This window comes from Pinus tabuliformis, chromosome 5_2 (genome assembly GCF_031772625.1).
Source record: "Pinus tabuliformis cultivar Carrire ecotype Pingquan chromosome 5_2, CPIR1, whole genome shotgun sequence".
NCBI lineage: Eukaryota > Viridiplantae > Streptophyta > Pinopsida > Pinales > Pinaceae > Pinus > Pinus tabuliformis.
The window spans coordinates 460,921,808-460,936,327 of NC_142306.1; positions in this window are offsets into that span (position 1 = coordinate 460,921,808).

A 14,520-nucleotide genomic window follows, 5' to 3' on the forward strand; every position below is an offset into this window, starting at 1 on the left:
TTCATCAAATCCCTTATGCATCCAAGAGAGTGATTATCAAGATGTGGAAGACTTGTATGGGTTGGAAAATCATGACTATGTGGATACCATTAAAGAATGGTTTCAAACAATTGTTAGCACACCTCATTCCCTCATTGTTTGACAAGTCTTGGTACCATATCAATTAATGAAATTAGTTTCTCATACCCTAGTATGCAAAGAAGCTTAATATTTAAAACTGAGTGTGAGTATGTTTAGAATTAGCTACAATCGAAGTGATGCACTTGAGGGATATATTTCTCTCTCTAAATTAGGGTAGGATAATATTAGAGAAATAAATAAAATTCCATTTGAAAATTAAATAGTTACAAAAACACTCTTGAAATTGAAATTCCCTAAGGCACAACTATTCAAATTTATGTTATCATGCACTCATGTGGTAATCCTTGTCACGTGCAATTCAATCTTAATGCATCATTATTATGTAAAGTGAATTTGATTATTGGTTAGTTGATTTTTCTAAATGGTCAAGATCATCCATTAGGTCGGTTAGGGATATAATCAATGTTATGTTTAATAATACTTTCCATTCATAAGCTTCAAACCCTACTTTTAGCCTAGTCACTCTAATAGAATGTCATCCAAGAAATATTTTCAAGTTTCTCTTAGAAGGCATTGTTGAAAGGCATCCTATGGAATACCACTTCTATAAAACCCTAATTATATTTCACAAGATCCCTAACATTATTAACTTGATGAATCTTTACATCATTATCTAACATTCTTTTTATGCATTGACTAGATGATATTTCCCATGGAATAATAATAATTATTTATGTGCCTAGAAAATATAAAACAATCTCGTACTGCTAGACTTATTTACAGTCTAAAGTTGTCAATGAAAAATATATATTATCTCAAATATTTTTAGTGATATATAATAATAAAAAGGGAAGTATCGAGAAGTTGAAGAAAACTTGTCGGAGTACTGAATAGGCCTGCGAGCAACAAGGCTATGCTTTTATAGTAGCAAGGAAAACCCACTAGGGTACTGAATAGGCTTTCTGGTAGTAGGACTATGTTGGGTAAGAGAGATGGAGAAGACACATTAGCACAATTAAAAATTAAAAAACCCTAGGTCACATTCTGAAGTAATTATCATTAAAATTGAAGCTAGGAAATTAACATTATATATGTTGGATAATGGCCTTAAGGTCCTTTAGGTATTATGTTTTATAGTTCTATATTTTGGAAATAATATTTTTTTTCATGGAAGTGGGACCCTTAGTGCAAGTGATTCACCTTTCCTGAACAAGAGGAGGTTCAACTATATGCTTGATAATGATATGATGGTTTGAGTGGGGAGGTATCATTTTGTCATATTTCTTTGACCATATTTCCATTATCTTTACTGCCATGGAATTCATGATCATGTCACTTTTATCTATAATGAGGATATTAAGGTGAAGACTCACTGAGTAAGACTTCTCTTGAGATGCCTTATGGAAATTTGGTCGCTGATAACATTATCCCTGTAGTGACAACATTGTTAGCATTCCTATGGCAACCCAAACATTAGTCACTTTTTTTGGTAAAGAATGAAGATCATTTTTGACATCGTTGAATCTCTGATCAAGGGTATTCCTCGTCTTCATAATGGGAAGGGATTCATAATAATATGAAACTTACCTAAATTTTTTCATTCAATTATGCCTATAGTTTAACAATATTTTGGTCGATGCAACATGACTCTAAAAAAGAAACCCTAGCCCTACAATTTTAACCTCAGTCTTTGTTCAAAGGTTTTTCTTGCAGGAGGACATGTAAGATGATCAACATTGGGGAATGTGAGGCCTTAGAATTTTCATACTAAATACATAATTTTTCCATTTTATTACTCATGATTTTCCTAATTCCTATCATTCTTACTATCATTTTCCACGATTGTTGGGCTATTATCTTCAACTAGGAGCATGATAAGGTAATCACTTATTCTTTAACATATTCCCTTTGTTTCAATAAGATTTATATCAGAATTTTTATTAATGATTTTTTTTTGTTATTTTACTTGTGCCCAGGTTCTCAGATGCATCAAAAATTGACTCCTAAAGTATAGTTCAATACCTGCACCAAGTACAATTTCTGGATTCATTTGGGCATCGATATATTGGCGCACTACCAGGAAAAACCGCACATTGTGTTTGTCCATATTGATGTTTTCATGCTTTGATGAGAGTCAAAATGCACCCATGTCACACGTGTGGATTTATGGAAAACATTTAATAATTCAGCCCCAAAATTGTAGTGATTTTCAAATACCTAACTTCCTCCTTGATTTTTCGCAGATGGGGGTGAGTCTCAAAATTATGGGACATGAGTTTTTCTCCCAGTATAATAAATTGAATAATTCTATATGAATTTTACAAAATTATCCATGGCCTAGGAGATATCAAGGGTTCTTTTAGGTAGATTTGTGAAAAAATGCAATTTTTCGTAATTCTAGGATCATTTCTAGATTTGTATAAAATTCATTTCCTTCATTACGTAATGGTTATCATGGACCTTCATTGATGTAAAAATGTTGTGATTCAATTTTTGATCTTGCTTGTAATTGATTCGCTTATCTAGAGCAAGATCTGTACTCTAAAATTGTATATAAACTGAGTTATGGCTTGGAGCCAAGCATTGTAGCGAAGTTGCTAGTTTAAATGGTGAGGCAACTCCCTTCTGGTTGCTGAACTCTATGCCCTTGCTCTACAATGTAAAATGAATGCATATTTTATTTAATACAAGGATTCTTTGAGGTTTTAGGCTCCACTATTTATGCACTTAAAAACTTTGTGAGTTAATCTTTAATAGGAGGCATAGGCTAATTGGTAGGGCTCTCAACCTAGCTTGCTTCCCTCCATCGTGCTTATTGGTAGAGTATGTTATATAACATATTTTTGTTTTTGGTATTTTGTTTCTTGGTGTGATAGTTTGTATCTTCATTTTAAGGCATGACCAATATAAGGACCAAGAGGATGGGGGATACTCAAGGATCCTACTATTGGCTAGATCAATTGTCCTTTTCAATCATAGCAACCAATCCAACTCACATAAATTATCAATCTGGGTAGGATTTTTGTTTCAAGCTTACCATGAAAGGTATATTCTGGAACAAATGGTAACTATAACTAATGAAATCTTAAAACCAATCATTGAAATTTCACTCTCAACACTCAAAAAGCACTTGCTATCACACCCCAAATCTTGCTCACACTTGCAAAAAGAAAAGACACAAAGTTGTAGAATAAATCACACTTTGTCACATGATGACTCTTATTCAAAAGAAACAACACTCTTGGAAACCATTCAACACTCGAACGATCGTTGAAACACCCACTCGATAAAATAAACAAACGAAGCAAATGTAATAATAATCAAATAACTATCATACTAATGAAGGGACCGGTACATGACCTATGTTGTTGCACAATAATAGACGATGTACTTATGAAACTACTCAATGCATGAAAAAGGTTTGTAGCAGTAGCATTAAATCACACATAGATAATAAATAAGAGAAAATAAATGTACAACTACAATACCTCTCTAACCAGTGATCCTTACTAAGAAGGAGGGCCCTTCTTACTTTGCAGGGGATGGTAATTTACACAACACATAACCTAATCAAAAGAAGGATATGGAGCCACGCATGGTAGATATTTACATTATTGAAAGCTGTAGTACAAGATTACAATTTTTGCCCTCCCTTCTTTTTTCATATCCATGCATGCATCGTAGGAAGTGAATACATTCTTTTATAATCTTAGAATACATTTCTATTTTCAAAGAGAAAGCATCATGAGAATTTTTTTATTCTTATGTCATCCAAATTAAGAGTATACAATAGCTTTCTCATAAAAAATTATCCTAGTTGAAATATATTTTTAACAACATTCCTAAATTACAATGATTTATCAACTGTCAATCCTAACTGTTTCATTTAAGAGAGTCGCATTGTCCATGATTTTGTCCTTTCAATGGTTACAATGGTTTGACTAGGTATTTGTCCAGATCATTCTTCATCACTATCATGGGGGTACAAAGTGTACAAAATATGCTCAATGTGTATCAACAGTTCTAGAAGAGTCTTTGTTCCATCCTTAGTGAGGAAAAATTGGGGAAAATGTTGTCTTGTAACAACATCTCAACAAGCCACACAACTTAAAACATCCTCTCATAATTTCATTAATAAAATAGCCTAAATCAATTAAATTTCATGTCATATTAAAATAAAATATATATAATAAGGATTACATATAAAAAGGAAACATACTTTAGTCAATGATGGTTGTCAGAGTGACAAGGCATGGCTTTGAGAGTTAATATAGTAAGAAAATTTAGAGAAAATAAGTGCAAAAAGGTTCCAATTATGCATCCCAACAACTACAACCATGATCAAGAGGTCAAATCCATAACAATAGTGTGCATAATGTTGGAACAAGGTAAAATCATCATGGAAGGGATAGGTTGGAGGATATATGTCAGGGGAGACCATGAGGAGTCTCCAAATGGAGGTGCTCGACTATAAAGCTAATAATGAGAGAATGATAAGAGAATAGAAATGAGTAAATACTTAGATTTTATAGAGCCTAAATAAATTATAGATGGAGAAATACCATGGGAATGGTCCTAGAAAGGAAAAGGAACATGACTCATGATTTAAGGAGATACACGTTGGATGTTCAAGAAACTATGGGAGTAATGTTGGGAAACTTCGTCATGTATCAAGGAAAGCCACAAATAAACCCCATGTTCCCTTAAGACAAAAAAATCAGTTCACACGTGTCATTAGAAATGTGGGAAATAAAGAGACTAGACCTTCATATTTTACAAGGGGAACTCAGAAAGATCAAGCCACCTACATTTAATGGTGAGCATAGGAAGGGAGAACAGGTTGAAGCTTGGCTATTGGGAATGAGAAAGAACCTTCATCTTCAAGATTATTGCTCCTATTTGTAGGCTGAAATTTCCATCGATCAATTGAAGGGGAAAGAAAATTCACGGTAGGAGCAACTCAAACAAGTAGAACATTTGAATAAAAATAATATTTCATGCAGGAAACTTTAGAAGTATTTCCAAGGAACTACTTATCGAAACATTATTATGAGAGAAGAATGCAAGACCTTTTTTAAATTAGCGAACTGAAAATGAAATAATATGGGTAGAAATTCATTGACATTTTGAGGTATGTGGATTTTATTAGAGATGAAAATATGAAGATACATAGATATCTAAGTGTATTACTATCATTGTATGTTGGAAAAATTAAACTTGATAAACCATAGACCTTGGTTGAAGCTATGAGGTAGGTAAAGTATGTCTCTAAGTAGGGAAAAGATAACCTAATTTCCAAAATGACTTGGGATCAAAAGAAAAGAGGTATGATGTAATAAAGGAAGAATGTGTTCAATATTTCATCCTTCAAAAAATATTCTTAGGAGAAACATGAATTTAGACAACCAACTCTTAGCGAACCAAACAAGGATGATTCATTCAGCAAGAAACCAAGATTTCATCCCATTAGTTGTTGGGGTTGTGATGGATATAAATGGTATAATTATTTACCTCACCAAGAAGGAAAAATTAATATTGTACATTGCATCCAAGGATTCGATATGGTGGAGGATGTGGGATTAAGCATGCCAAAAGTTTATGCAACATTGGATAACATTTAGGATGACCATCAGACAGAAATGGAAAAAGTAGAAGGTAAGTTAAATAATTATACCATTACTATTTTAATGTGTTTTGGTATTATTCATAGTTATTTTGATCCTAAGATTGCTAGAAAATTAACTTGAATAAAACCAAACATGGCATGGCTTGGGTAGTTTAGTTGCCTATAGGAGTTAAAACAAGAATAACAAAACTCACAAAGAAATATCCCATCAATATGAATGGGTTAGAAATAAATGTAAATTTAAACATAATACCATTTGGATCATATGATTTCATAATTAACAGATATTGGCTATAAAAGCATCATGAAATACTAGTGTTACTTTAAAACATTTACTTGCTTTGATGAAGAAGGGTAGCAAAGAAGGTGTAAGGAATACCGAGGTCAATTTATGTTAGGGAAATATAAACTATGTAATTGAAGAAGAGGTTTAGAAGTTATGCCAAATTTATGTATCCCACATAGAGGAGATGGATAAGAATAGGCACCAAGTACACATGAATACCTAGTGCTTAAGGAATTTGAAGAAGCGTTTGCCAAAATTTCAATGTTACTCCCTAAAAGGGATATGTTCAATTCTCTATAGAATTGGTACTTGGAGTTGCACCATTGTCCAAAACACCACACAATATGATCACACTAGAAACAAAAGAGTTACAAATGCAACAATTAGATATATTAAAGAAAGAGTATAGAAAAAGTGTTTGCCAAAATTCCAATTTTACTCCCTAAAATGGACATGTTGAATTCTCTATAGAATTGGTACTTGGAGTTGCACCATTGTCCAAAACACCACACAAGATGATCAAAATAGAAATGAAATAATTACAAATGAAACTATTATATATCTTAATGAAAGAGTACATATACCCAAGTGTGTAACCCTGGGGTTTCATGGTATTATTTGTTAAAAAGAAGGATGGAACAGTGAGACTGTGCAGTGACATTTTTTAGTTGAACAAAGTCACAATGAAGAATAAGTACCCATTTCTTAAAATAGATGATTTGTTTGACCAACTTAGGGGAGCTAAGGTATTCTCCAAAATTGATATAAGGATAGGGTATGATCAAGTAATGATTAAAGAGGAGAACATGAATAAGACAACATTTCAAAATCAATATAGGTATCATGTGTTCATAGTGGTTTCATTCTAGTTATCGAATGCGCTAAGTGTTATCATGTGTCTCAGGAATGGTATCTTCCAAAATTATTTAGATAAGTTTATTGTTATCATTTTGGATGATATCACAATATATTCCAAATCTCATCACGAACATGAATAATATTTTAGTGCTACACATACATAAAGAGTACCAATTATATGCCTAGTCGAGTAAATTCTCATTTTATGAGAGAAAAAGTCATTATTTGGGTCATATTATTTCAAAAGAAGGGATAGTAGTAGACCATGAAATTATTAAAGCAATTAAAAAGTGGCCAATGCACAAAAATGTGACAGAGGTAAGGTATTTCATGGGCTTATTAGGCTATTATAGAATACTTATCAAAGAGTTCTCCACGATAGCCCATCCCATTACTTTCGTGCAAAGGAAAGATGCAAAATTTGACTAGTCACATAAATGTGAAGATACCTTTTAGCATTTAGAGAGATTGTTACCAAGTGCACCTATATTAATGATATTTTACCGAAGTGATAACTTTCTTGTGTGCACAAATGCATCTGAAGAAGGACATAGAGGAGTTCTCATGCATAATGGGCATGTGATATATTATGAATCTAGGAAGCTCAATGAGCATGAAAAATGTTATGCCACTCATGATTTGGAATGCGAATCCATTATATAAGCCGTGCATATTAGAGGAATTACCTCATAGAAAAGAGGTTTGAGTTAATAGTTGACAAGAGTGGGTTAAATTATTTGTTTAGACAACCACATTTAAATGCCAAAATAACTAGATGCCTAATTTTTTTTGTTGATTATGAATTTGAAATTAAGCACATAATGGGCAAGGAGAATAGAGTTATTGATGCACTCAGTAGGAATGTGCATACAATTAGGAAAAATTTTAAGGCTAATATTTATAGATGGGATAGTTTTGCCACGATTTTTTGAATAAAAATATTCACCAATTTCCATATTTTTGTAAAAATGATTCACAAAATTTTATAGTATAAAATTATTTTACCTTAAATATTGTCAATATTTTATAGATGTAATGTAAACTCATTAGAAAATTCAATAAATTAACAAAAATGTATACAAAATTGTAGTTTTCATATTAGGGACTAGTAAGATTCACTAATGTTTATACACTTTAAAATGAATTTCCATCCTTAAAATTTTCCCTATATGTGCATGCCACAGCCATTATCGCATGTAAATATATTTTAAAATTATAATCTTAGAGGTTGGAAATTCATATAAGTGATACATGGGAATAAAAAGTAGTTTATAGAAAGATAAAGTTCAACCCAAGTACAAACAATATGAAATATAAGAAAATGGAGTTCTACTGTATAAAGGCAAGATTTTTGTGTTGAATTTCTAAGGGATGAAAAGTTTAGTGCCGAGTGAAATATATAGAGTCCTTTTATGTTGAGCACCAAGGATACAAAATACAATATTAGTAGTAAAGAAACAATACATTTGGTTAGGAATGAAGAAAGAAGTCGTTGATTATATAGAAAGGTGCTTGGAGTGATAGAAGGTTAAAATTGAGCATAGGCACCCAATGAGGTTGGAACAACCTATACCCATTTATAAGTAGAAGTGGGAAATTGTTTCCATTAATTTCATCACAAATATTCCTAGAATAATGAAGCAACATGATTCCATCATGGTTTTTGGTAAAATCACCAAACATGCCCACTTTATTCCAATGAAGTCAAAAAACAAGGCAATTAATGTTCCTTATATTTACATCACAGAAATTACCAAGTTGCATTGTGTGCCCAAGATAATTATTTTAGACAAAGATTCCAAGTTACGTCAAAATTTTGGCTAGGCTTATTTAAGGTATTTGAGATTGATTCAAGTTTTAGTACAACCTACCATCCAAAATTAGATGGTCAAATAGAAATAATTAATCATGTTATTGAAGACACGTTGTGGATGTATGTGATGGGAAAAAAATTGAAATGGGAAGAATATTTTCACTTGGTGGAGATTTTTTATAATGATGGGTGCCAAGAATATATGAAGATGAGCCCATTTGAAGCCTTGTAAGGCAAGCAATGAAACACTCTAGTGAGTTGGGACAATTTAGTGGACAGGGCCATTGCTGGTCCATATTTGCTTTGAAATAGAAGAGCGAGTAATAAAAATTAAACAGAATTTGAAGGCTACCAAAGATAGAAGGAAAAATTATGTATATAAGAAAAAGTTGAATGGGGAATTTAAAATTGGCGACCATATCTTTGTAAAAGTGAAGGCATAGAAAATTCCATTAATGTTAGGAAAACATGTGAAGTTGGTAGCTAGATAGCATGGACCATTTGAAATCTTGGAGATGATTAGTCTAGTGGCATATATGATTTCATTTCTTGAATCCATGAAAATTCATAATGTTTTTTTATTTTTTATTTCTTAAAACATATGTTCTTGATGCTAACCATGTGATTGGTTGGAACCTGATTCAGATGGAGCCTAAGGGAGACTTTTAGTTCCATCCAGTGTGGATTTTGGAAGTGAAAGTAAGAGAAAGAACTTTCATCCATTGTGAATTAGTATAATAATCATATCCTTTGCAAAGTACTTCAAACTAAAATAATAATGTATCTGGGCTTTCATTTTCCAAACCATGAAAATTTGGAAGATCAGATGAGAGATTGATGTTAATTTGTGCCACTCCTCTAGGACCTTTAATAGGGAATTGGAAGGTAATGATGTGTGTAATTTCTTCCCAAAGTATAATAGGTTTTTCATGTGCTAATTTTAGACTCCTCCCTCAAAACTTCTTACCATTTGGTTAGTGATATGGGTGGTGCTTACAACACCACTTAAGTGAAAACTTCATGAGTTTGTCATTAGATGGTTGATATAAGCCTCAAACACATTGAAAAATGCCTCAACATGCCATTTTTTATTCTCAACAAGCTTGTTGGTATATTTTGTTAGCATAGGGATGAGTATATATGGTAGTTTCATACAACACCCTATAAATGAAAACCCTTTAAAAATATAAATGAAATGTGTAGGAAAGAAACAAAAACTTGGTAGGGGAAAAACCCCACCAAATTGCAATATGTCACCAAGGTCAATCCTCTAAGTGCCCCTCTAGCAATAACACCAAAATATTTGGTGTAGTATTTGGTGGATTAATGGAATAATATTGAATTATCAAACTGGGGTCCGTGGACTTTGAGACACAACACTAGAAATTCCTGAGAAAGACTCTGTGAACTTGAAAAACAAAACCCTAATGTATCCTATCTTCTCACACCTTTGAATTCCTGCAAAAACTTGTCAATATTGTGATCATAAGCATTCATTAAAAGTGAAACCATAACTATTACAATCATTAATTCTACATTTTTATTAGCAATTGGAAGTAACCCTAATTACTGGTAATTGGAAAGGAAACATTAATTACCGATCAACTGGGAATTAAATTATTGACACATAAGCAAATAAAACATAAAGACTTCTTTCATAAACTATGGAAACACAAAAATGAAAACCATCACAAATCCTATACTTCTCAATCCAAGAAAAATATTCAATCCAAAAAAAAAAACCCTAGCTAGAAATCTTGTGCTCTAGTTATGTCTTTACTCAAGTTTGTGTGTAAACAATGCAACTAGAGATATGCTTTAAATCTTCCTATTGTGAAAAAAATAGAACTCGATGCATCAACTATATGAGCAAACATTGTCTATGTGAACATGAAATAATCATTCTCTACCCTAACAATCTCACAAACTTGCATCCACTCTCTCTAATGAATGTTCTATCATCCAAATGAATTTTTGATGCTTGAAATGATAAATTACTAGCATAAAAAACAACTCGAGAAAAAAAATACTTTTTAATCTTAAAGATACAAGCCAATATCCTAGAAATAATTATCCAAAACAAAGATATAAGTATATTTTTTAAATAATCAAGTCTTCCATCATCAAATTGTCTCTTCTGTAATGAGTGTTCATCAAATATTGTATGTGAATAAATGTAAACCATTGTTCAAATGATTATGAGTGCAGGATATGTAAATCAAATCATATGAAAACTTGGTAAACCACAAAGTCACAAGAATATCTTAGGGTTTGCATCCAAAATCCAATCTCACACTACATGAAAAAAGCTCATTGGTGAGGGTCATGCTTGTGACGGACCTTTAAGGTCTGTCACCCATGTCGCATATGGTGACAGTGTTTAAAAAAGTGTTGTTGTAAGTGTATATAGTGATGGTCCTTTGCGGTTTTTCACCAAATCCATTTTCAATGACACTTTTGGTGAGGGTCGTTAAAGGCCCGTCACTAATTCTCTCTTTGGTGACACTTTTGGTGAGGGTTGTTAAAGGCCCATCACTAATTCTCTGTTTGGTGACAGTTCTAGTGATGATATTTTATTGACCATCACCAATGATATTTTTGGTTACTTTTAGTGACGGTCAATAAATGTTCATCATCATTTATCATTCCAATGAGTTTTTGATGATGCTTCATGCAAGTGACAGACCTTTAAGGTTTTTCACCAAAGCCATTTTTAATGACACTTTTGGCGAGGGTTGTCAATTTCCCATCACTAATTCTCTCTTTGGTGACACTTCGAGTGACGATATTTTATTGACCCTCATCAATGCTCTTTTTGGTTACTTTTGGTGACAGTTAAAAAATGTTCATCATCATTGATCATTCCAATGAGTTTTTGATGACGCTATGTACTTGTTACTATATTTTTTGTTGAAATATAATGATTTAAGACCATTTTTATGGAGTGCTTTTCATTATGTGTCCAGGTCATAGTGGTTATAATAGCTAGTCAATTTTCTAAGAAGTAACTAGTGTGTATCATTTCCCTCAAGTCCTAAGAATATAGTCTTCCTATGAGTCAACACATGATTCATCTCTATTAGGTTTATTATCTAGCAAATTTCTTTTAAATAAAGTTCCACTAGTGTGTGTATGAACTATATCATTTAATACATAATCAGGCTTTGTCAATTCTATTAAGGAGAGAGACCTAGCACTCCTCAACACTCATGGCACACCTTAACTTTCTTTGGAACAATACACTAACATTCCTTGGCACCTCGCATGTCTTGGAACATCTTTGTACCTAGAACATCTTGCCATGAGTAGGACACCAAAGCACATGTTGGCATGCCATAGCATAGCATAGCACTCCCATATCATGTGTTGGCATTCCCTATAGTCCCTAGCATGCCCTAGAACTCCTTGGCATAGTATTGCATTAATAAAAATTAGCACTTGGCACACAATGGCACTTGGCATGTATTGGAACATATTATTAGTGTTCCTAGCATGCCCCTTTTGAAAAAGATAAATTCTGATGTATTAACCCTCTTATGTGTTCATTTCCTTTAATTTTAGCTTGGTTATTCCTTTTGTTGCATTGAAACTCCTTGAGGCATATTGGCATACTCTAGCACCCTGCAAATCCTAGCATGTCTTAGCACCTGGAATGCCTTAGCACTATTTCGCACATGTTAGCACACCCTGGAACTACCTAGCACACTCTAGCACTTCTTTACATTCCCTAATATTCCCTGGCATGCCTTACCCATTCTTAGTATACCTTGTTACTCCCTCCTTGGCATGACAACTAGCACTGATTGATACTCCCCAACACACCCTCATATTCATTCACTTTCATGCATTTTGACCTAGTGCTCCCTTGTGTTGTCCTAGTACTCCCTAATAGTCCTCAGCATGCATTGGCACTCTCTAGCACACCTTAGCACTCATAAGTGAAGAATGAAACTTGTAACCAATGTTACCAAACTTGGAATAGACAATAAATCAGCAAGGCAAAAGAGCTAAGAGTTTTAATCAGATTGGGGAAAAATCAGAAAAAAATTGGGAAAAAATCAGTGAATTCAATAAATAAAAATATCCACATATATTGAATTAAAAAAAAAAACAATTTTCATTGATATTTAGTAAATCCATGTCCAAACAATTCATAATATCAATATATTTCCAAAATATCATGAATGAATAAGCATCTCATATATGTTATGAGTCCAAACATGATCCAAAGTACTGAGTCATGACTCCTAACTAGTGACTACATAGAACTAGAAGCAAATGCTTCTAAAAGTTTACAAACAATTGCATACTAATAGAAAAAATTAGTAACTAAGAGTCTAAGACTCTTAAGAGTGAGAACTAGAAGTGATTCCTCCCACTCCTCCGCTTGCTTGACTCTCAAAGTTCTTCAAGTCATGTAGCCTTAAAAGAGGAGCCTCCTCTAATTGGACCCAATCTACTGCATTTTTAGTTTGCAAATCCATCTCTTCAAGGTCTATTGGTGAATGATCCAAACCTATCATTATCATGAGACATTGAAATGTGAATTTAAGGTTGAATTTGAACTTTAATGTTTAAACTTTAAATTCCAAATCATATTATGAAAGCTTCAAATTCAAGCTCTAACCTAGTATTTTCTTGTTGCGAAGTTGAAAACTACAAGGTCATTTAAGCACTTTTGTGTCAATCGGTTGTGTTTCTTTGAGGCTAGCGACAGTGAAACTCATTCTTTTCTGTATGGACAAGTTTGTCACTATTGGTTTTAACGAGTTTAACGACAAATACAACTCAGTCCTTTTTCAATTTTAGAGAGTCTGAAAAGGGATGGAAAGGAAATTCTAGTGATCCTTTTTCATCATGTAATCCCTTAAGTCTGAAAAAGTATAAAATAATACGAAAGGGATGAATTTTTGATAGTTTTAATGAGCCGAACAAGACAAGCGCTCGATATGTTTGTGTAATAATCCCTCAGGTCTAAAAAGATTAAAATCTAGAGGAGGGATAGCACTCTCGGTAGCGTTAATGAGCTGGAGAGGCCAACTTCTCGGCAATATTTTCGTATTTTATGAGTCAGATGAAAAGAGCTTAAAGGAGACTCTTTTTTTGAGGAACGAATGATAATTTCAGGTAGCAACTGATTCCAGGTAAGGTTTGGAATTTTCCAATCATGGCAGTGTCACAAGGATGGCTAACAGAATCACTCTTCACAGCTTTTCCTCAAAACGGGTAAACAATCAAATGGAGGCGAATGATTGGTTAAAACAAAGTGGAGGTGATGATGAGAACACGACCAAGGCTCAAGAGCTAATGATAATGCATTCACAATGGTTATTTACCACAAATTGGTTCATTTTTTAATGAGAGTAAACTCTGGGGGAAACATTTGCTCATTGCTTAGGTTTAATTTTCAACGAGCTTGAACTTCACATAAAAATTGATCGCGATAATGGTCATTGATTATTTGATTTCACTGCTAACACTTTATTCTTTTGACAGTCATACTGCCTATTCAATTGTTTCATCAAACCGATTAGAAATGAAAAATACATGCTTCAAAAATGAGTTAAAACACTAATACCTTACTCGAATTACGTGAAAAGTAATTTAAATGTGGTTTTTACCCCTCATTTTACCATTTCATTTGAACTTTGGTTTGTTGGAGCTTTGGATGTGCCTTCCCCCCTTGATTTTCACTAGCTGATTCTGGGAGATTCTATGGACGATTCTCGACACCGTGTGGACCAGGAAAGAGCTAAAACTGAGCTTTTCAGTTAAATTCATTCCTTTTTGAATTCTGAGCATGTTTCCCTATTTTTCCGAGCCTCTAGGGTTTGAAAAATTCACCCCGGCTCCATC